This window comes from Trachemys scripta, chromosome 5 (assembly GCF_013100865.1).
Source record: "Trachemys scripta elegans isolate TJP31775 chromosome 5, CAS_Tse_1.0, whole genome shotgun sequence".
In the NCBI taxonomy this organism is placed as follows: Eukaryota; Metazoa; Chordata; order Testudines; family Emydidae; genus Trachemys; species Trachemys scripta.
In genome coordinates this window covers 7,232,067-7,252,902 of record NC_048302.1, presented here as the reverse complement: position 1 = coordinate 7,252,902, position 20,836 = coordinate 7,232,067, and positions in this window count along the sequence as shown.

Below are 20,836 nucleotides of genomic sequence, written 5' to 3'. Positions count from 1 at the left end.
TGTGTGTGTGTGTGTGTGTGTGTGTGTCGGGCTGTATGGTGTGTATTGGGGTTATGTGTGTGTTTTGTGTTGTGCTGTGCCTGTATTTGGTTTGAGTTGTGCTGTGTGTGTGTGTTTGTTGTGCTGTGTGTGTGGGTTTGTGTAGTTGTACTGTGTGCTTGTGTTGTGTGGTTGGACTGGATTGTGTGCTTCCAGCCAGACGCTTAAAATCTCTCTTTAGTGTCGCATCTAAATTACTCCATCTCCAGAGCCCAGGAATTAGCCCCCGAATAAGGCTCTGAGACTCCAGCGCCGAAACAGGGCTATCAGGAGCAGGACAACACAAATCCAAACCCAAATGAAAGCTACACATGCCCGAGAGGAGAGAGGATGGGGATAGGAAATACCTCCCCCAAACCATAGTTAGTTATTTTTTTTAAAAAAAGGTGCTTTGTGCAAGCAGGGAAAAAAAAAAAAAAAACCCTCGGAGAAATGAGAACATAAGAATTGTTACCCCATAATACTGCGACAAGCAGAATGGGGACTTGTACTGATTATTGCTGACAATGTAAAAGTTTGTCTGTTTAAAGTCAATATGTAAAGACATATGACAAAGTTTCCCGATTGCCTGGGATGCTTCCCAGTTTTTCTGAAGCCTGTTTTTTTTTTTTTACTCGACAAGGTAGATAATATTGAGGTTTTTTGTTGTTTTTTGGATCCATATGCAAGTTGGTAATACACAAACTTTCAGACCAAGAAGCCTGCTTGTAAGCCAAGTGTATTACACACAGTGATTTATTAAAGGGGGAGGAGGGGAAAGGGCACAGGGAGGTTTCAAAGCTTGTCCTAATATATTTTAGAAAATGAGACTAATGCCAATCACAGAAAAAATATCTAGAGGAAGGGACAAATGCACTCCCGTGGCTGTGAAGTTACTGAGTGCTCAGGGCTGGAGAATGCATAGATTGGGGAGGGTGAATGTTTCCTTAGATTTCTCTTCTACAAATCGATCATTATGGATCCAGTCTGCAAACACATCCATGCTTGTGAATAACTTCATTGGGGCTACTCACGCCAGTAAAGTCAGTTGGATTGCTCTCAGGAGTGAGCTACTCACTGGCTGTTCATATGAGCAGTTTCTAAGTTGGGAGCATGTTGTTTTGTTCTGGTTTATCATGATTTGCACTGATCTATTAATAAACAGAGACAGACACTTTGCACCTGCAATCTCAAAATACTCACACATGGTCCTTACTCATGTGAGTATGTCCCACTGGAGTCAAAGGGACTGCTGCAAGTGAGTAAAGCCCGCTTGTGCACAAAAACTTGCAGGATCGGGCCTCTATTGTAAGATAGAATACTGGAGTTTTTTAAACAAAATAGCCTTGTTAAATGGTTTAGTGAGATCTTTAGAGAAAGAAGAAATGGGAAATATTACAATAACTATTGACAGCACATAGGTTGGCTTTCTACTCTCTCACTCTCTTCCTCCTTTTATTCACAATCTTCAACTTTTATCCTTTTCATACGCCCCGGGGCAGGAAGTGAAGTCTAGAGGTGGACCTGAACTTATTCAGTAACAGCCACTCTTTACCATTTGTAGATTTATTTGTAAACAGGCATTATCTGACAAGTGCTTTTCACAGCATGGCTTCTTGGCCAATTACTGCTGAACAGTTCTACTTTGAAAATGATTCACCCTGCAGTGAATCAAGGCTAATTCATTAGAGCCTCAGTTGCTAAAGTCCCTGTGCCATATGCTGTTGACACTTGTCAACAGTTTGGTTTTGAAAAGTTCAGTTTTGCTTCTCTCAGCATTCAAGGTGCATTCTGGGGGAGAGAGCCTCAGCTGGTGCGAATTGCCATCCCTAGCTCAGTTGACTTCAATAGAGATGTGAAAATTTACACTAGCTGAGAGATCATAGGTTTATTTGTAGCCAACTGGGGGGAGGAGGGGTTGGACTTCTTGAAGATGGGAGAATAAAAAAAATTTAGTCAAGTTTTCCTTGTTTTTTATTAATGTTCCCATTTTCATTTTGTTTCTGCTGTGCTTAAAAATAACTTGGTCAGCAAAGAACTTTTGCCACTTGGCTGTGTTAGCTTAATAGCTTTTCTTTTCCTGTAACAACTGCGAGAATTTTATTTCCACTTATATTATGAATCAAATGTTAGTACCGAGTGAATCTTAAACTGAACTTTTGTTTTAACTGCAGTGGTATTCCTAGGTAGGAGATGTGAATTCCATATCATGCATTGTGGATCACGTTAGGCATAGCTATAGAGGTGGAAGGCTTTGTGAACATTTTGTTTGAAATATAGGCCAATTTAAAAAAAAAAATAATTGAAGCCTAAAATTAGGCTCCTAAATCCATATTTGGGCACCTTGCTCTATGGCTAGATTGTCAAAACAGCTGAGCAGCTAACAACTTCCATTGTTTTCAACAGGAGCTGTTTGGGTGCTAAACACACTTTCTAATATGCCTAAATATGGGTTTAGGAGGATAAAAGTAGACACCTGGTTTAAAAATATTGGCCACAGTTTCTGTTATAAGGAGAAAACCATTTTCGTAGCAGTCATACTATATCTTAATCTATAACGTGCAGTGAAGGAAGAGGGCTCAGTAGAATGGCATCTGTGAGTCATCGTTCAATAGTGAGAGTTAAACTCCTTTGCAAATTGCGCTCGTTAGAATCCTATTATTTGTATTTTTTCCCTCCTAACAATACACAATCAGAAATTCAACTCTATTGAGAATCTTCAAAGGCCAGTATTTCAAAAGCAGTCCTTTGCATTAAACGCATTACCCATGACATATCCTTAGAGAAACGACTTCCCCTGAGTTACAGTCACGCATGTTTTATTTTTATTGACGGAATGAACATACTGGGCTGGAGTTATTTTGCACAGCAAAGAATATTGATAGCAATTAATCAGAAATATGTTGCTTGAGGCTGTAAGACAACAATGTTAACACAGTAATTGCCTGAGTTACGTTTTTCTGGAAGCTGCTTGATGCCAAAGTTGCTACATGATTGAGATAGCATGTTGAGAGGCACAGTATATGAACCCAAATAGATTATGTTCCTGTGTGGGCTGTATCTCCTCTTTTTTCCCCTTGGCAGTAACTCCTGAACCCTTACTTGACATTAGGGACTGCAATTGTATTAGACTTTATTTCTTGCACATCCTTAATGTTAAAAGTGCACACCATTTAAATTCTGTCATAAGCTTTAAGGGTCTTGGAAGTGACTTCTAAAATTTATTTATGTAAAGCTTACAATGTAAGAAGGCATTTTTTTTTTTTTTAAGGAATGATTTGGTTCACATTTTCTGTACATTTGGATTGATTTGCAGATCTCATTTGGAAATAAAACCGATGACATTAAAGTGTCTTATGGGCAAATTTTCAAAAGACTTGTGTATATTTTCTGATTGTTTTTAATAATATATCACAGCTACCTTATTTGCATAATTACCACTAAAAAGAGAGAATAAATTAGAACTACTCAGCAGAAATAAGTGCTGATCAGACAGTACTGTAACGACTGCTAAGTAGATTGTTAAACAAATGAGAAGAAAAAAATGAAATCACTTCTTTGAAATAATGACAATGTGGCTTTAAACAGACAATAGTAGAAAATTCAAAATTAAGGTCGACTCTTCGTCCTTAACTCATCTCTGTCTGTTATTTCAGTAATTTAAGAACAGAGTAATAGGGTTAATTTAGAATTTCCAGGGATGTGTCCATTTTAACGAAGTGTCGTTTGGAGGATTTATCTGGCTGGATTTATTTAATTGATTTATTTATAGTTTAATTTAATTTATTTATTTATAGGGACAGCGGGAACAGGTACCTTAGATGAGGGTTATAAAATGCAGGTTGCTTACTTCAGCGACTGGAATGGTTCTTGCTGTTCTAATGTCTTAATGGAGTATGTATTTATCTGATAGTGGCAGAACTCCCACTGACCTGGCCTGTTGGGTATATACATATTTGGGTATGTTATCAAAACATATATATTTAACCAGTTAGAACTATCTTTTAATGAGCTTAAAAAAACAACCTAAATCTGTATTAGATACTTCTATTTGAAGCTATTCCAATCTATTGGGTAAAAAAAAAAAAAAAAAGGATGTAACCAGGTTTCTTAAAAAGGTATTACTTACATAGCCTGTACAGTCTCAGCTTCATAAATCACATATTCAGACAGCTCTTACATTATTTTAACAATGCTATAGATTGGGAAACTATGCAAGCTGGCGATATTTGAATGTGTGTTGTGTAAAAATAGATATCTAACTTTGGAGCCGTTCCAGTCTATTAATAAAGTACATATTACAAGCTTTTAAAAAGTTATATACTCTTCAGTGGATGGTATTGGAACAGTTCTTTTTTTTATTTCTTTCCACGATCGCAATTTTGGGCCCAATCCTGCGCATTGATTTACAAGAATAATCTTTGCTCATGCAAGTAATCCTGTTGACTTTAAATTGAGTTCAATGGGACTGCTGATATGAGTCAGAGGAAATAGGATTTTCAGAATCAGGTCTTTAGAAATCTTTGTCAGTTTTAGCTTTTTCTTTTCAAAATATTCAAAGCAAATTATACCTTGTTTAGTAAGAATCAAATACCAGTTTCAGTTTTAAATCAGATATACAAAAAGCAATTGAAACATAGCTTTTAAATATGACTTTTAAATGAGGCAACTTATGAATGATGTATTTTTAAAAATACATAACAATTGACCCCAAGACTGCATCTAAGCCAAGTTACATCTTAAAGCACATTATCACAATGATTATAAATATATGTAAATAGGCAAAGCATCTTATAATAGAAACATTGACAGACTTTCCTCCTATAGTATCATAAATGTTGACACCATAATTTGATGTATAAAGCAGCTATTTGCAAATCAAGTTACAGTTGGATAAACTGACAGATATTCCCAGTGGGAAACTGCAGAGTTGGTATGGTCCTCATCCCCTTTTCTGTAACATTTAAAACCATAATATACTATTCATCTGCATGCCTTCAATTTCCTTTGTGTGGTGCAAATAATAAAATTAAATTTTAAGTCAGCCCAAGAAGTCTTTCTGTAATTATATTTTGCACTGATTGCAAAATGCTTTTAAAAATATTTTAATTCTCTGAAAAAAAGAACTTTCAACAAATGTTCAAGAAGATGCAAAAAACCAGATCAGTTTATTTTATGCCATGAGCCATGTCATGTTAATTTTTAAAGTGCAGCCGAATAAACTTGTGTAAGTTAAGTAAAAAGCCAGTGCCCAATGTTTGATATGATTCATGCATATGTGTTTCTGTGATATTAGTTAATGAATTAAATCTTAAGGCCTCATTCTCCTCTTGTAGCAGTTTTCCACCAGTGTAACTCCAATGGCTTTAGACTGAAGTGACTCCACGGCAGCCCTCATCCTGCAATGCAGTTTGCTAGCACAGAGTCCTGAACCGGAGTCGCTGGGAATCTACAAAGGCACAGAAAGGGGTCTATGCTAGTGTACCACACTGCAAGACTGGGACAGAAGTGACCGGAGAATCAGGTCCATCAAAGTCAATAGATGTGGTTTTTGAATTGAAGTTTGAAGAGGTTTACTTCTTTTCTCAAAGTTCAAGACATTTGAGGCCTGATTCCCGTCTTTACACCAGTGTAAATCCGCGAGGATTTACTCCTGAATGAGACCTTGTCTACATACAGACTCGCACCAATTCAGTTAAACTGTAAACCCCTGTGTGGACACACTTAGATTTAAGAGTGGCTTAGTTTGGCTTAGCTTAAACTTGCTCCTGATTGACTTGAGCTAAACCAAGCTAAGCCACTCTTAAACCTACATAAGAGTGTCCACACGGGTTTACAGAATCAGTTTACATTCCCACATCTAGTTCAATTAGTGCAACTCTCACTATATGATGCCCTGAGTCAGCAGTTCATCCCTGTACAGCAAAGCACGTAAGCACGTGTTTAATGTTCAAGTTTGTACCTGCTTGAGTGCGTCACTGAATAGGAAGGGACTTAAACATGTGCTTAGGTGCTTTATTGAAATAGAGCCGCACGCTGCCGTGAGAGGAAAATCAGCCCATCTTGCAATCGGGTTTCTTTTGTCCCCCGTTTCCAAAACCTAAAATCAGATTTCCCCTGCATAAGGCAAAGGAAAAACCGACTCCACAAACCCTGGGTAAAGGTTTCCTTAGAGTGTTGAGTCCTGAACGTTTTCTTAACTATACTATAGGGCTATGTCTCAGGGCCAGAGTGCTGTTCAGAGTTCCTCTTCAATCAGTGCTTCACCTTTGTAACCCTTATCAGTAGGCTTGGAAGGATTCGATTTTTATTGGTAAGTGTCGATAAATGTTGATTTCACCGCACACACACAGACTGATGAAAAAGTATTTCCATCTATGACTGAAATTTACAGCCAGGCAAAGTAAGAAATATGCTGCTTGAGAACTTGGAGTAGGATGTATGGATATTTACTTTGTATATTATGGGTATTTACTCTGTTTATTTTGATATGGTATGTTGACAATTTGTGTTTCAGTGGTTATAAAGCTTTAACATTTTGAATCTCAGCATCTACTGTCATTAAATAATTGTCTGACCCCACATATAATTTCTTGCAATGCAATTGTAAAAATTTACATTGATATAAATAGAGAAAAATGCTTAAAATAAATTATAAAATTAAATAAAATGTTATCCAGTGAAATTATATATACAAATAAAATTCTGCCAGGCCTACTTATTGAGTAAACAAGGAATTCACAAACCTGACAAATTTCCTGTACTTACCCCAAATTCATTTTTTTAAATCATTTTTTAATCTGAGTGTGGCTATCTCATTAGCAATGAGGTTTTTACCCATGAAAGCTTATGCCCAAATAAATCTGTTAGTCTTTAAGGTGCCACCAGACTCCTTGTTGTTTTTGTAGATACAGACTAACACGGCTACCCCCTGATACTTGATGCCTGATCCTTGTTTAGCGAGAGCCGGAGTTGACTCATACATAGGAGAACTTGACCAGCAAACCATTGTCTGGGCTCAAATTGTTACTTTTTTTTTTCTCCTCAAAAATGAACTGGGAGAAGTGGAGGTGTTCTTCATTGGTTCGTACCACTCTTGTCCCTATCCTGCCCTCCGGTTTGTGTGCCCAGCTGAACAATTGGATGGCAAGCTTGCAGAAGAGAAAGTGTTTGGCTTTTCGGCAGCTTTCGCAAGCAGTTGTATTGGCAGACTTATTGGTCGGCCTTCAGTGTCTGAGATCTTTAGTTCTACTGGTTGTTGGCTTTCTTTGACTAACTTTTGACTTAGCTATTTATTTTCTGGGCATACAGGGCGAGAGTTTAGTGAAATAGTTGTGGAATATAAACCAGAAATTAGCAGCCCTATTTGTTTCCTAAGCAAATCTCAGCTGAGGGCAGTCACTGATCTGAAGTAATCACGTGACCCCCTTACTGCAGAATCTGAGCACCTTACAATCTTTCAGAATATTTACCCTCCCAACACCCCTGTGGAGTAGGGCAGTGCTGTTTCCCCATTGTACAGATGGAGAACTGAGGCAGAGAGAGAATAAGTGACTTGCTCCAGGTCGCACATGGCGCCTGCAGCAGAGTAGGGAATTGAATCCAGGTCTCTTGAGTTGCAGGCTAGTCCCTAAACACTAGACTTTCCTTCCTCTCTGTAAGTCTCACCATTTACATTCTCAAGGGACTAGAGAGCTTCACAAGCCACCCACCCTTAAGGCTAGTCTGGTGATCTCACTGGGTTTGGTGTTCTGTGCTAATCTTTCAGGAGTTACGCAGTAAGTCCAGAAACACAGCCAAGCTATGACTGCTTTGCACCTCTTGCTGACACAAAGTGACGATACATTTGGTGGAGAATGTCCCTCTGTGTAGGGAATGCTCTAGTGGCCTTGGGCTGCTGTAGCCACTACTTCTCCTGGCAGCTGGCATGGGGCTGTGGCCAGGCAAGAAGGGACATGGCTGAGACACTGCTGCATCTGTCTGATCCAGGGCTGCCAGACCATCCTCTTGGTGCCCTCAGGCTGCTCTAATTTATTCTAGGGACAGGATCGGGTCCCTTGTAGTCCCAGGATTGTGTGTGTGTGTAGGGGGAAAGGGGTGGGACACCAAAGGGTCTTAGGGCCACCTTCTCACTGGGCCTGTGCTAACTCCAATAACCTGGCCCTTGCATTTTGTTTTTCCTTCGAAGAATTGAGTTGTTTCCTTGTGTTGATTGTGTCGATGCTCTCAGTTGTTGTTCCCACATCCAGTAGGCATCCACTTTATTATACCAATCTGCATCAAGGCCCTCTGCAGCCATGCCGAGTCCCAGAGAGCAGTCTAGACTGCGCTCTCAGGTGTGCCTGCACCGCAGTGAAAGCCCCGGGACTGATTCAGCCTGGGGCTGTGGGGCTATAAAATTGCAGCGTAGACGTTCGGGCTCATGCTATTCCCCCGAGAAAAATTGTCCGCATGATATAATGTCCACTGGGATCCATTTTCTTCTATGTTGCACATGCAAAATGGGTAAAATTACTTGCCGCTATCGTCTACGTTGCTTGTCTTTCCATGCCGTCAGTTTTACATATGAACAATCAAGCAGCTTATGCTTCTATTATCGTTACTGGCTTTCCCCGCGTTATTTGTATGTGTTTCCCCACTAAAAGTGTATTTTCAGAAGGCAATGGGAGAAAAAAAATGTTTTTCCACCAACCACACACACCAAGGTATAAGCTGTCAAACATTAGAAAAGCCAATAAATCATCCTAACCGTTCTTTGCTCCCAAGAGCCATCCAAACATAATGTCAGTTACGCTTTTCTACTTGAATGAATTCAAAGGCAGCAACATGGTCATTATTGTGGATCGGAAGGCTCTGTTGGTGGTGGAGAGGCTGGACAGCTGAAATCTTGTGAGTCTACTGAAAATGAGATCTGTCAGGGTAACTTGACAACTCTAGTTATGTCTGTGCTGTGTCTCTTTATTTCTGTCCAGTTTAATAGTATGTGTAACATAATTTGATATTCACTTTCTAGGGGGAAAAATGCCTGTAAAGGATATCTGATGGGTGGACCTTTTAGGAGAAGTCTCTTCCCCCATCCCCCTTTGGGATTATAAGTATTTTAAAAGCAGAAGTGGGATTTCTTTTAGTCACTAAGGCCCCGATTCAGGAAAGCACCCACGTACGTGCTGAACTTTAATCATGCGGTTAAATTCCATCGGCTCTGAACAGGGATGATCAGTTGATTCAGGGCCTTAAGTTTATCTACAGCTCTCAGTCTGCCGTGGAACTCCCAATGCTGCAAGTGGATAGAGAGCAGTCTGTGGCGTTGTCCACACTAGAGTCTTGGAGGACATCTCCCACCGTTGGTGAGAGCACTAACATACACAGGGCTCAGTGCAGTTACTGGCATTTTTACCACTGTCTCATCCAGGTCAGCGTGGAGCAGGGATAGCTGACACAGCGGGGAAAAATGCTAGTGCCCTGTTATGTTCCCATCATTGTTACCAGCGATGGGACTGCACCACTGGCAGGAGACTTCCCCTAAAGCTTAGTGCCAAATGCAACTTCGGGGGTCTACTGTCATGTCAGTACAGTGTGGAGTTCCCATTTTGAGTCTCATAGGTAGAGCTGGTCTTTTGAACCTCTTTTTTTTTAAATGAAAAATGGCTTTTTTTTAGATTAAATGGAAATCGTAGTGGGAAAATGTCTGTTGTGAAAAGTTTTTGGTGGGGGGGGGTTCATAGAAAAAACAAAATGTTTTGGTTTCAAACTCTTCTGTTTTCGTTTTGTCAGTGAAAACCCAGAACATCCCAAAGAAAACGATACGTGAACGTTTTAGTTTTTGTCAATTTTTTTCATGGCCGAAAGAACAAAAAAATTCCTGACTGGTTCTTCTTATAGGAATGATACAAATGTATCCTGGGAAGAACTGATTACTCAGTCCCTGGTCTTGAAACTGGATCCATGCGGGCAGATAAAGCGCCCTATTTGTGTCAGTGGGGCTACTACACACTGGCGTGGATCCGGTGACATAACCTTTTTATCTGACTCACTGATCAGTGCTGTAGGTAAATAAACAAACCCACACCCCACCTGGAGAAAGGTTAACAGAGTGGGCAGCATCCCACCCATCCTACGCAATAAGCTCAAACAGAAGTTACAGGCTTAATGCAGAAATTATTGGGTGAAATTCTATTATTTGTTCTGGTCATAATCATAGAACTGTCAGGCTGGAGAGGACCTCGAGAAGTTATCAAGTACTACCCTCTCTACTGAGGCAGGACCAAGTAAACATAGACTACCTCGGACAGGCATTTGTCCAACCTGTTCTTAAAAACCTCCAGTGACGGGGAGTCCACAACCTCCCTTGGATGCCTGTTCTGGAATGTAAGGCTAGGTCTACTCTAAGGAGTGGGGGTCGTCCTAAGATACGCAACTTCAGCTACGCAAATAGCTTATCTTAGGTTGATTTACCTGGCCGTGAGGACGGTGGCGAGTCGACCGCTGCCGCTCCCCGGTCGACTCCGCTTCCGCCTCTCGCTGCGGTGGAGTTCCGGAGTCGACGGTAGAGCAATCAGGGATCGATTTTTATCGCGCCTACTCTAGACACGATAAATCAATCCCCGATCCGGCGGGTAGTGTAGACGTACTCTCACTATCCTTACTACTAGAAAGATTTTCCTAATATTTAACCTACATCTCCCTTGCTGCAGATTAAGCTCCTTTCTTCTTGTCCTACCTTCAGTGGACACGGAGATCAACTGATCACCATCCTCTTTTCTAACAGCCCTTAATATATTTAGAGACTATTTTCAAGTCCCCCCTCAGTCTTCTTTTATCAAAACTAACCTTTCCCCATAGGTCAGGTTTTCTAAACCTTTTGTCACTTTTGTTGCTCTCCTCTGGACACTCTCCAATTTGTCCACAACTTTCCTAAAGTGTGGTGCCCAGAACTGGACACAGTACTGCAGCTGAGGCCTCATGAGTGCCAACTAGAGCAGGACAGCTACCTCCAGTCCTTTACATAGGACAGTCCTGTTAATGCACCCCAGAATATTCGTTTGTTTATTTTTTGCAACGATATCACATTGTTTATTTATATTCAATTTGTGATCCTCTATAAACCTCAGATCCTTTTCAGCAATACTACCACCTAGCCAGTTATTCCCCATTTTTCTAGTTATGTATTTGATTTTTCCTTTCTCAGTGATGTTATTTGCATTTATCTGTATTGAATTTCATTTTGTTGAATTCAGATCAATTCTCCAATTTCTCAACGTTGTTTTGAATTCAAATCCGGTTTCCCAAGTTGCTTGCAATCCCTCCCAGTTTGGTGTCATCTGCAGATTTTGTAAGTGTCCTGTTCACTCCATTATCCAAGTCATTCATAAAAATATTGACTAGTAACAGCTCTAGGATTGACCCCTGCAGCAGCCCATTAGATACGCTCTCCCAGTATGACCGCGAACCACTGATAACTAGTCTTTGCGTCTGGTCTTTCAACCAGTTCTGCACCCACCTAATAGTAATTTCATCTAGACCAAGTTTCCCTAGTTTGCTTATGAGAAAGGCACATGGGACTATGTCAGAAGCTTTACTAATATCAAGCTATCGCACGTCTATGCTTCCCCACAATCCACTAGGCCAGTAACCTTGTCAAAGAAGGACATAAGGTTGATTTGCTATGATTTCTTCTTGACAAATCCATGCTGGCTGTTCCTTACAACCCTATTATCTTCTAGGTGCTCACAAACTGATTGTTTAATCATTTGTTTCAGTATCTTTCCAGGTATTGAAGTTAGATTGACTGGTCTATAATTCCTTGGGTCCTTTTTGTTCCCCTTTTTAAAACCAGTTTCTGTGTTTGCTCTTCTCCAGTTCTCTGGCACCTCGCACGTCCTCCAGGATTTCTCAGAGATAACTGTTAATGGTCCCGAGATTGCTTCAGCCAGTTCCTTAAGTATCCTAGGGTGAATTTCATCAGGCCCTGCTGACTTGAATACATCCAACTTATCTAAATATTCTTTATGGTCCCTTCTGGCCTTAAAATCTATGATGCAGACTCTAGCATCTTGGCACTTACTATAAAGGAGATTATAGAAAACCTACAGCAGAAGTGAGTCATCATAATAAAATACCAATATGTAGCTAATATCATTTTGTAGGTTCATTAAATTGTGTGTATTTTCTTCCTCTATTGGCCTATAAATAATAGGTGCTCTCCATAACTTATGTTTCTCTGGAGTTGGTCTCCACTAGCATATAAATAGATATTTCCCAATTTTTGCATGGTATTTTGTTGGTCTTAACTCAAGGCAAATAATAAAAAACATCTGCTCCATAATGGCTTTGATTTCTTTTGGGGGTTTAGTCTTTCATTTGTTTTTGATTTCCTGGATTATTTTTGACTGTCACTTACTTTTAGGAGCACGTTTGGATTTACAACTTTGTAGAAATATTTAGCACAACAGGGAAAACAGCAGGAAAATGAATAGCAGCAGTGGTGCAATAAAACTGATGGAGATTGGTGAGGAAGAAAAAGTTTGACTGTGCTGATGGAGGAGGCCTTGCTGTTCAGAATGTCTTGGTAGTGCTGTGAACTCCCATAAGAGGGAGGTGGGACTGTGGTGTAGCTCTGGTTTCTTGCTATGCAGTATATTATTTATCATATGCTTTGCCAATATCTTCCCCACCTTGAGCACAGGGAGACTGGAGAGAGAGAATGGAATACTTCTTACTGGCTGATTCACAGAGCAGTGTTGTCCCCATCGTTGCTGGAGGCTTCAGTGGCTGGAGGAACTGCACCTCTCTGAGCTACTGGGGGATAAAATGTTGGTTCCTCTAAAGAAAATTTGGGGATCTTGACAACTATGTCTATCATATCAAACTTGGGCTTGCACATCACCTTTTCAGTTGCTTGGAAACTTGACGAATGATGGAAGCATATAATCCCATTCAAACGAACTGCCCGGGAAAGTATTGTAATGTAACTCAGTACCTTCCTTTTTATTTTTTCCTCCATGTCCTCAGTCAGGGTTCGATCCTGCAAAGTGCTGAGCACTCTGGCCCCAGTCCAACAAAGCACTCAACCATGTGCTTCGTTTCACGCATGTGAAGATTCCTATTGCCTTCTGTGAGATTTCTCACGTGCTTCAATGTCAGCATTTGCTTATGTGTTCTGCTGGATTTGAATTGGAGTGCTCGGTAGGGTTACCATATTTTGAGTGTCCAAAAAGAGGACACTCCACGGGGCCCCGGCCCCCCCACCAGCCCCGCCCATGCCCCCACCCCAACTCCACCCCTTCCCCAAAGTCCCCGCCCCAACTCCGCCCCCTCCCCTGCTTCCCGCGAACATTTGATTCGCGGGAAGCCTGAAGCAGGCAACAGGTAAGCTGGGGTGGGGTGGGGGAAGGAGGCGCGGCCCAGTCTAGCCCCCCCACTGAGCGGCTCCCTCCGGCGGCCGGCCCTGGCCCCAGTGTCTCCAGCCTGGCTCAGCTCGGGCCCTGGGGTGCCGGCCCCGGGACAGCCCCCGGCCGAGCGGCCCCGGAACAGCACTGCCGGCCCCTGCCCGGCCCAGCACCACCGGCCCCAGCCTGGCCCCCGGCCCAGCACCCAGCGGCTCCGGACCCTCCCTATTTTCCCAGACATGTTTGGCTTTTTGGGATTTCCCCCCGGACGGGGATTTGAGGCCCAAAAAGCCGAACATGTCTGGGAAAATCCGGACATATGGTAACCCTAGTGCTCGGCACCGTGCAAGACCCAGCCAGTCCTGGAGAAGGGGAAGCTAGATCAGAGGGAGGTTGAGAATCCTGGTGGGTGGAACCCTCAAAATGTGGGGAGACGTAATCCTGTACAGGGAAAACAGAGAGGAAGCAGAATGGAAGAAAATAACTTCCTGAGTAGCGTCACACCGTTCCTGAATGTGCTCGGCATGCTAGAGGAAAGAAAAAAAGGGGTGAGCTGACTGGAAGATTTCTTGACAAATTGTGGATTGATGGGTCTCCTATCTTAGCCAGGAGATCAGTTAGAGAGGGGCTTGTATATTTCATCCACAAGCTCCTCCATCTCTCTAGCGAGTGCCCATCACCGTGGTATCAGTGCTTGGTCTCACTTTGTCCGCAATGCATGTATTAATGTGAGCTGGTATGTTGCCCCACATCCCGTTTATCCGAAAATGCTTCTTCAAAATCCACTTTCTCTGACTGTCTCTACAGTGCTGGCCCGTGCTCCTCCATCAAAGTAATTAGACCATTAAAATATTAATTATACATTAAAAAGCAGAGCTTACATGGTGGGTGGGTAACCACTGACTTCAATGAGAGCAGAGTTAAGTCAGTGATGAGCACTCTTAAAAATCCAGCCATATAAAACCAGGTTATCTCATGACTGTATTTGGCATAATCCTCATCATCTTTCCCTAACCCAGCCTTCTTGTCTCCTGTCCTAGCTCTCTGTATTGTTGCAAACTCTTCAGGGTAGTGACTTTCTTGCTTTTTTGCCTGTAATTTGCCAATCACACTTTATGCCCCCTCATGAACAATAATTATTATGTTAGAATATCCATAACAGGGGGAGTGGCAGCAGGATCTGTGAGTGGTGTTTTCAAAAGTGGCAGCATGGGGTAGAGGGTAGAGCATTGGATTTGGACTCAGGAGACTGGGATTCTATTCCCAGGTCTATCGCTGGCCTGCTGGGAGTCCTTGGGCCCATCATTTCACTGCCCTGTGTCTCGATTTCCCATTTGTGAAAAATGGGAATAATGATGGGTCTAAATGAGCTGTTACCACTCAAGAAAGATCTTGCAGTCTTCGTGAAGAGTTCTCTGAAAACATCCGCTCAGTGTGCAGCGGCAGTCAACAAAGCGAACAGAATGTGAGGAACCATTAGGAAAGGGATAGATAAGAAGACAGTAAATATCATAGTGCCACTACGTAAATCCATGGTACGCCCACCCCTTGAATACTGTGTGCTGTTCTGGTTTCCCCGTCTCAAAAAAAAAAAAAAAAAAAAAAAAAAGAGATATTAGAATTGGAAAAAGTACAGAGAAGGGCAATAAAAATAAGTAGAGGTATGGAACCGCTTCCATATGAGGAGAGATTAAAAAGACTGAGACGGTTCAGCTTAGAAAAGAGATGCGTCAGGGGACATATGATAGAGGTCAATAAAATCATGACTGGTGTGGAAAATGTAAATAGCGAAGTGTTACTTACCCCTTCACATAACACAAGGACCAGGTGTCACCCAATGAAATTAATAGGCAACAGGTTTAAAACAAACAAAAGGAAGTACTTCACACAACGCACAGTCAACCTGAGGAATTTATTGCCAGCGGATCTTGCGAAGGCCAAAAGTATAAGAACTAGATAAGTTCCTGGAGGACAGGTCCATCAATAGCTATTAGCTATTAGCCAAGATGATCATGGGCACAACCCCATGCTCCGTGTGTCCCTAAACCTCGGTTTGCCAGAAGCTGGGAATGAGCGACAGGGGATGGATCACTTGATGATTCCCTGTTCTGTTCATTCTCTCTGGGGCATCTGGCATTGACCACTGTTGGAAGATAGGATACTGGGCTAGATGGACCATTGGTCTGACTCTGTATGGCTGTTCTTATGATACTGACCTCCTTTGCATAGAGCTTTGAGATGTATTGATGAAATGAAAAGGACTGTATAAGAGCTGGGTATTATTAAATGCTCAGGTTTGGTCCAGTTCTGTTCCCCTAAATTCAATGGTTAAACTCCCATTGCTGTTGATAGCCCATTGAAAAATCCCATCTTGTGTCTCTCGTGTCTGTGCTTACTTCCAGCAATGGTCTCTACACTGCCATATTGCAGGGATTGGGAGAGACCAGTCTATGTGGGGGTTGAAGACTTGGAGTAGAGGACCTGGTCCTATCTCCATCGATGTGATACAGTTTGTGTTCCGGGCAACGATTCGTATCACTTCTCGTTTGGTCCAAACCGATCACTCATCACTAGTAAATAGAGCCCATCTGAGAATGTGCAGTTTGATCAAACCTCTCCCTGTGTGTTGTCCTAAAAAAATAACAGGCTCTGGTGTGAGTTTAGACTTCATCATCATTTATCCTACCCGGAAGGCGTGAAAGCTAATGATTATATGGATCCTGTGCAGTTTGGTATGTTTCTTTCGATTGAGCATTAGAGATAATTAGGGCTTGCGGGAGGGTGCGCTTATGGTGAAGATGAGAAGTTTTGCACTTATTTGCTCTTTCATGTTCTCTGTTTTTAAGTTTGTTGGCAAAAATGTCTGAGAGTAAGTGTGTGTGCCTATGGGCTGTGTGGGTTCTGGCTGCGGCTTTGAGACACTCAGCACGTTTTTCTAGCTGATGCTGAGTAGTAGTGGTATGAATAAATCACTCCTATTTAAATGCTGTTAGACTTATGGAGGACCAGTATCTCTACACATCAGGCATTAGTGATGGTCGCTAGTGATTTTGGGAGTTCTATCAGCGGAAGAACTCCTCAAGTTGCACAGAAACTACAGGGCACAAACGTGGGCATCAGATTTCTGAGCACTGAATTAGAGCTTAGGACTCTAATTCCGCAAATCTTCCCTGCTAAGGACAGTACTTACGCACGTGCTTAACTTTAGGCACATGATTAAACATGGACTGAAATCCTGTTGACTTCAGTGGGAAAGTTAAGCACATGAGCAAGTGCTGTCCTGAACAGGGATGAATTTAAGCCCATTTTAGGATGGGGGCCTAATTTGGGATCATTCCTCCCATGCCAACTCCGAAGTTTGATTTGAATTGGTTCTGATGGAAGCCTGGCTAACTGAGCATTGCTGGTTATCATGAATAACGTGGGATGTTGCCACATTGAGGCCTGGAGTGGTGTGTGTGTAATGTGTTGGTTAAAAGGTGTGTTGCACTGATGATGGTGGGATGCAATGTCATACCTGCTCAGGTGTGTGTCATGAGACAAGCCCAAGGACTGCTGTATCTAAAGGAGAGTTGCCTTTAGTTAAAGCACCAGGAGCATCTGGTTTTTCGGAGCAAAAGGATGACCGCTCTAACCTGGCTTCTGACTAGGAAACAGGGTAGTAAGAAGGTCTGATGCTTATACAGGTAGAAGGGAACAAGCAAAACCAATTGAAAATGGGCACAAGGCGAAAAGAAGTGCGTTTATTTCACATCTGCGTGGAGTGGTTATAATCAGTGCTTACAGAAGCCATTTTGTTTGCAGTATTTTTGCCTTTTCAGGCAATGTAGACTGATTATTGATTAAAAATACACTGATCTACTTCAAAGAATATCACAGCATTTTGGAAGATAATACAGGGAAAGCGTAGGAATCATTATTAGATAAGCAGCCTTCTTCATGCAGGTTTTGTCTGCCACACGTTTTTTCTGCTAGTTTATACAAAACTGGGGCGGAAATCCTTACCCCCAGGCCGACCCTTTTATGCTGGGTAAAAGATCCATAGCACCATAAAGGAGCCCTAAAATCCTCGGTGTGGCCATGGGATGATCCCCCACAGTGCTGGCACTGCAGAAGACTGCCATAAAGCTGTGAGGACCCCATCACAAGCCTTGGTGTAGATAGTGTGCTGGAGGCCACAGTGCTCACAGCTGCAGAGATCTGGGGCAGTTCCTGAAAGCACAGCCTGGAGAGTCTGGGATAATTTAGATAGCACCTCAGAGCTGTCTAAATGGGGCCGGGCGCCTAGCCATCCCCTGAAGCAGCCCAGAATCAGGAGGGCACAAAAACGTAGCTTAAAGCCACCATACCCCCCGGTTGTGCATTTTGCACTGTGCCATAATTTCAGTGGAATCATGGGCCAAATTTTGGAGATTTTGCTCATTTTTTTACTTCAGCGGGAGTTGTATCTGTGGAAGGACTGAGTAGGGTTTTAAGATTTGGTTCCATTCATTTACCTCTCTAGTAGAAAGATTCGCATTGACTTCAGTGGGAGTTGACTTGTCATTCTGTATGGAAACTTATTTTTTTATTGCGGTTGATAACTGCCAAGAAAGTTATTACACCTAACTGCAGTATCACATTCCTCTTAGAAATTGATGTTGGATTGAAAACACCTTTTCGTACCCTTTTTGTGGATATTTAATTAATGTCTTACAAAGCATCTGTGTGGTATCAAACATTCCATCTAATTACACTCATTAGTGGCTTCTCCAGGACAAGTAAGTTTTAATTAAGTTATACAATGTAAATTAATAGTCATTGTGCCCCTATTGCACTTTACAACAAGAATATCCTGTTCTGAGCAATTTAATTACAACAATTGTAGTAGTGGGATTTATTGGTGACTCTGCCATTTTGTTTCAACAATCCGCTTTGACAATTTGCAGCCATACAATTGGGTTCATATTTGTGTGTATTCTTTGTGTAAGCTTGCTGTGTATTATGAGCGCAGAAGCTGCACCACTGGATAACAGTACCTGGGTGCTGGATTTCCTGTTCCAGGTATATCCTGCTTCCGCTGGAGTCAACGGGAGGATTTTCCCCATTGAATTCAGTGGCAGAAGAATCTGACTCTGATACAATAACATCCAGAGCAGTGGAGAACAATTGGGTTAAATCATTTGGTTGGTTAAACAGGCAGCCGAGGGGGGGCTGGATCCTGACTATACCCCAGCATCCTCCAGGAAGTCATTCCTGGTCTTATGGCGCTCCAGACTGGCAGCATAGCAAAGTCCCAATTTTGCCTTTGTTTAACCGGAAGGAATAAACTTGGAAGCAGCCCAGCTACCCAGCAGCTGAGCTGCTGAAAGGGGCTAGAGAATTCTTGCTACACTCTCATGGAAATGTATTAGCTTAGACACAATCTAGGTGCCTGCCCTTGTGGGAAGGCACCCAGGTACCATGGTGATGAACACTGTATGAATCTCTAGCTAAGTGGCTAGTTTATAGGTACTGACTGTGGCTCCAGAGTTAAGGTTGGGGTCATTTTTTTCACTTCAAGTAGGGGAATTTAAGCTCCTTGTTTTAAAAAAGCCATAGCGCCCCCCCCTTTCCCCCCTCAGTTTACAGCACATAATCTATGAGCAAAGACTGAATTTGCTGAGGATTTGTTTCAGTTAAATCTGTATTTCAGTAATTTAAAACAGTCTCTTCTGAGATTTTTTTTTAAATTGCTTTTTATTTTAATCTAATTTTTTTCGCATCCTTCTAGTTAACAAATGGCTTGTTACTAAACCTTCAAGCTTCCCATAAATGTAAATCTCATTGACTGATCTGTGAATAATGGGCATATTTGAAAAACTAGGTTCTAATGAAAACAAATGATTAATGATAGGATGTAAACAATTGTAATTACTGACCAGCCAAGTACAGCTGATGATCAGGTCATTTGCAAGTAGTGGCATTGTGACGTCAAAGGTATTCAACCAATCCTCAGTATTCTGCTCACGTTAATTTGCATACTGCAGTCCAATTGGCTGAATTGAGTGTGTGTATGTGGGGGGCTATACACGTGTCAAGAGTTTTCATTGGTCCACTTGATTATCTGTGTGCAGACAGAAAGCACAGTGGATTGATGGGAGAGCTATGGAGATAATGTAGCATATTATGACACACTTAATGTTACATACACATCGTGTTAGTTCCCCTTTGGAGTGAATGTTTAGACTCCAAATGAGTTGCGTAATTTTCAAAGGGTGCTGAGAGCACAGCTGTTCCCATTGTCTACAAGAGGTTTATTTGAGTGCTTAGTACCTTTTGAAAATCAGCCTTGTTTATTTAAATTCCTAACCAATGACTTAGGATCCTAATTTTAGGTACCCAGTTTTGAAAATTGCGGTCTGAGTTTATTTTTATAATCAGTGTGGTGGTCAGAAATGAAAGGCTGACGGAAAGAAGTGGCTTTGAGGAGGGATTTGAATGAGGAAAGTGAGGTTGGGTGGCATAAATATAAAATCTATTGTGAAAAGGACATCTGTTCATGGAAGAGAAGTTTCCTCTTTGTCTGCAACTTTGTATGACAAGCTTCAGTCCCGAGACCATTTGTATCCGACAGTTTTACAGCTCTAAAAACAGAGCTAATAATGCAAAGCACAACAGACTCTTAACTACAGAGACGGCACCAAGAGCTGCTGTCATTTTTCTTAGCTTGGCTAAGTGTGTGTAGATTTATTTTTTAATTACACTCCCTATTTGGACTACAGATTTTAGGGAATCCATGAAAAAATGTTATAAGCTTGGGAATAGTTTATTGCTGTTTAATGTAAATTGTTTTTTTAATTGCTTGTGTGGCTTGCCAGGGCAAAATTCAGTGAATTTAGCCACAGTCAAGCAGCCTGCAATTTACTCCAGTGATGTACAGTCTTTAGTGAAGAAATAGTCTGGAACTTTTTCCGACAGCGTTGTGTAAGGGCTGCTTCCTGCCCACCACCAGTTTTTCAAAATAATAAAAGGGGCCCGCTCATTAATTTTTAAAGCGAGCTGCAACTTTATATTAACAGAATAATTTTGCACTCTTTGTTCCATTTATAAATGACTGGTTGTTTATTCTTTATACTGCCGTAATCCCATTTGGGCATCAAGGGATGCTAGGGATTGTACGCATGTCATAAAAGAGACTGACTCGTGCCCCAAAGAACTTAGTCTGAAGCCCCAATCTTGCAAAGAGTTACACGGACATGTCTGGGTTTGTACAGCGTCTAGCACCACAGGATCTTGGCCCACAGCTGGCACTCCCAGGTGCTATGGTAATACAAGTAATTGAACTGCTTACCTAGGGTTACCATACGTCCGGATTTTCCCGGACATGTCCGGCTTTTGGGGGCTCAAATCCCCGTCCGGGGGGAAATCCCCAAAAGCCGGGCATGTCCGGGAAAATCGGGAGGGAGGGC